Source organism: Petaurus breviceps, unplaced genomic scaffold, assembly GCF_028583685.1.
Source record: "Petaurus breviceps papuanus isolate PSGF00001 unplaced genomic scaffold, PetGlider_PUasm1.0 90849, whole genome shotgun sequence".
Taxonomy (NCBI): Eukaryota; Metazoa; Chordata; class Mammalia; order Diprotodontia; family Petauridae; genus Petaurus; species Petaurus breviceps.
In genome coordinates, this window is record NW_027187361.1 from 15,503,616 (window position 1) to 15,507,399 (window position 3,784).

A 3,784-nucleotide genomic window follows, 5' to 3' on the forward strand; every position below is an offset into this window, starting at 1 on the left:
TAAAGGGACAAGCAAGCAGGACATCTTTGTTCTGGTACTTCATTCTTTTGTGTGTGTGTGTGTGTGTGTGTGTGTGTGTATGCTAAAGCAAGCAATTACAAAACAGATATCTGTAGTTTCACATATAAGCTTTGTCTCTTCCTCTTGGTATATTGGAAAAGTTGATTGTTGCAGATGTTTCTTAAGTTCATAATTTTTTTTAAATAAAAATGTCAAAATAAAATACAAAACAAAATGGAAGGGGCTGCGTTGAGACACAGTGTGATATAATAATAATAGTAATAATAATAATAATTTTTTAAATAGAGCACTAATATAGGAGTAAAGATATTTGGTTCCACATTGAGGAGCAGAGCCAAGATCGTGGAGTAGAAACAGGTCTTCCTTGTGACTCCAGCTTTCACCTCTTCCAAAATATGTAAAAAATAACTCTAAACAGACTTTAAAGCTACAGAACCCACAAAGTGACAGAGAGAAACAAATCTCCTGCTGAAGGAAGCCTTGCAAGCTGGCAGGAAGGGTTCATCATTGTGTGCTAGGAGCAGAGCACAGTCCTGACTGAGCCGTGGTTTTCACCCCAGGGCAGCCCGAACAAGCAGCAGCGGCTGGAGCAAACTTCATGAGAGTAAATCACCAGCAGCTGTAGTGGTTTCCAGACTTCTCAATCCACAAATGCCAAAGAGAAAGTAAAAGGTCAATGTGGAACTTTGTTAGGAACAGAGGAAGCATGTTCTGGCTACTACCCCCAGAGAGAGAAGTGGTGGAGCCATGGTGGCTGCAGTGGCAACCATGTGGCTGCTTCCAGAGCTCCTGGCCTACAGATTGTAGGAGAATCAAAAGATCATTCAGAGGGTAATTGCTTTTGCTTTGACCTGCTTGGATCCAGATCACAGTCTTGGGTGGTAGTCCTGGGGTATGTGACCAGTGAGCCAGAGTGTGTGGGGGCTGTAGAGAGGGCACTGATCTAATAGCTCCAGCAGCTTCAAAAACCCTGGCGATTTGGGACATAGCCTTCTCTCCATTCTGGAAGCATAGTTCTACTGTGGCAAAGAGTTCAAAAGTCAAGTAAGTGGCTTCCAGTATGAGCAAGCAATGGGAAGCACAAACAGAAGATAAAATCCTTTTGGGGGGACAAAAAGGACCAATGCATGGAGTGGGAGGAAGACATCAATGTCAGAACTCATGCATCAAAAGCCTCCAAGAAAAATGTGAATTGGTTACAGACCATGAAAGAACTAAAGAAGGATTTTGAAAATCAAGTAAGAGAAGTAGAGGAAAAATTAGGACCAGAAAGGAGAATTATGCAAGAAAATCATGAAAAGTGAGTCAACAGCCTGCTGAAGGAGACCTAAAAAAAACACTGAAGAAAATAACGCCTTAAAAATTAGACTAACTCAAATGGCAAAAGAGGCCCAAAAAAACCAATGAGGAGAAGAATGCTTTAAAAAGCCTAATTTGCCAGGTGGAAAAGGAATTTCAAAAAGTCACTGAAGAGAACAGCTCCTTCAAAATTAGATTGGAGCAATTGGAAGCTAATGACTTTATGAGAAATCAAAATACTATAAAACAAACCCCCCAAAAATGAAAAAAATTGAAGGCAATGTGAAATATCTCATTGGAAAACCACTGACCTGGAAAATAGATCCAGGAGAGATAATTTTAAAATTATTGGTCTACCTGAAAGCCATGATCAAAAAAGGAGTCTAGACACCATCTTTCAAGAAATTATCAAGCAAAATTGCCCTGATATTCTAGAACCAGAGAACAAAATAGAAATTGAAAGAATTCACCAATCACCTCTTGAGCAAGATCCCTAAAAGAAAACTTCTAGGAATATTATAACCAAATTCCAGAGTTCCCAGGTCAAGGAGTAAATATTACAAGCAGTCAGGAAGAAACAATTTGAGTATTGTGGAAACACAATCAGGATAACACAAGCTCTAGCAGCTCCCACATTAAAGAATCAAAGGGCTTGGAATATGATATTCCAGAGGTCAAAGGAGCAAGGACTAAAACCAAGGATCACCTACCCAGCAAAACTGAGTATAATTCTACAAGGGAAAAGATGGTAATTCAATGAAATAGAGGACTTTCAAGCATTCTTTTTTTTAGATAAATGAGCACTTTTATTTCTTTGTTTCACAAATAAACTGGCTGAAATAGTTGTTTACTGTGGGCTAATCAAAGAGACCAAATCCCATATCTTCATCAAACTCCTTCGATTCTTTCTTGGCTTCCACCTGGTTGGAGAGGCAGCAGCAGGTGCAATGGCAGCTGGAGCAGTGGCCACAGGGGCAGCCACTGCAAATGTTGATGGTTCATCCAAGAAGGCCTTTACCTTTTCAGCAAGTGGGAAGGCATACTCAGTCTCCACAGCTACAGCCAAGACCCACTTGTACCCATTGATGATCTGGTGGGGTACTGATGCAACAGTTGGATAGCCAATCTGTAGCAGAGGCTGGTAATGTTATGTACACTCTCTAAGAACGGAAGATGCAAAGTCTCCTCCATGATGTCCAGCACTTCAGGGTTGTACATGATGCCATTGTCAAACACCTGCTGAATGATCAGTCCAAAAGAGAATGGGGAGATAATCACCATGTTCAACAAGGTTGCCTCTCTGGCACCCACTTTGTCTCAGCTGCACATCACTCAAGATTTCAATGGTACCCCTGGAAATCTTGGTGGTGATACCCAGAGCCTGGAAGAAGGAAGTCTTCCCAGGCCCAGACTGGTATTCTGTGCTGGCACAGTGATATCACATGGGACAATGGCACTGGCATGGGCAGCAGCTGGCACCACATATCCCTAATCTCAGTCAGAACTTCCTTGGTGAACACAAAGCCCACATCCCCCGTATATGAGGCAGCAGTTTCTCCAGGGCATTGTTCTCCAGATGCCCACAAATTGCTTAGTGTATCATGGTTTTTTTTTTCCCATCAATACTACAGCCTTCCCACGTAGGGACATCCAGATCTGCTGTATCTGCTTGGAGCCTACATTGTCTGCTCCTACAATGAAGCATTTTGGATAATCATCCAAAAGTTGGATGATCTTGAGGAAGTAATTGGACCTCCAGGTAGCCCTGTCTTCCCTGGGCATAGCGGAGGTGCTTCAGGGATTGCCACACAGGGTTTAAAGAAGATGTCACTCACACGAGGACTCCTCACTTTCAAGGATTCTTGATGAAAAAACCTGAGCTGGACAGAAAATTTGACTTTCAAATACAAGAAGCAAGAAAAGTGTGAGAAGGTAAACAGGAAAAATAAATCATAAGGAACTTATTAAAGTTGAACTATTTATATTCCTACATGGAAAAATGATAATTTTAACTCATAAGACTTTTCTTAGCATGAGGATAGTTGAAGGAAATAACATATATATATATATATACACATACATACATACATATATGTATGCATAGGAGGATGTATGTGTATATAAATATATATGTGAGTGTGGGCATGTGTACGTTCATGTATATATACACAGAGGGCACAGGATGAGTTGAATATGAAGGATGATATCTAAAAAATAAAATTCAGAGATGAGAGAGGAATTTGTTGGGAGAAGAAGAAAGGGAACGATGGATTAGGGTAAATTATCTCATATAAAAGAGCTAAGAGAAAACTGTTACAATGGAGGGGAAGAGCAGGAAGGTGAAAGGGAATGGGGCAACCTGATTCTCATGGAATTTGGCTTAAGGAGGGAATAACATACACACTCAATTGGGTATCTTACGCTACAGGAAAATGGGTGGGAAGAGGATAAGAGGGGGGAGGAT

At 40.9% G+C, this 3,784-nt stretch overlaps 1 pseudogene; it reads right to left on the minus strand.

Moving 5' to 3' along the window:
- Positions 1 to 2,131: 2,131 nt before the first annotated feature.
- Positions 2,132 to 3,161, minus strand: LOC138149854 (large ribosomal subunit protein uL10 pseudogene; annotated as a pseudogene).
- Between the last annotated feature and the right edge of the window lie 623 nt (positions 3,162 to 3,784).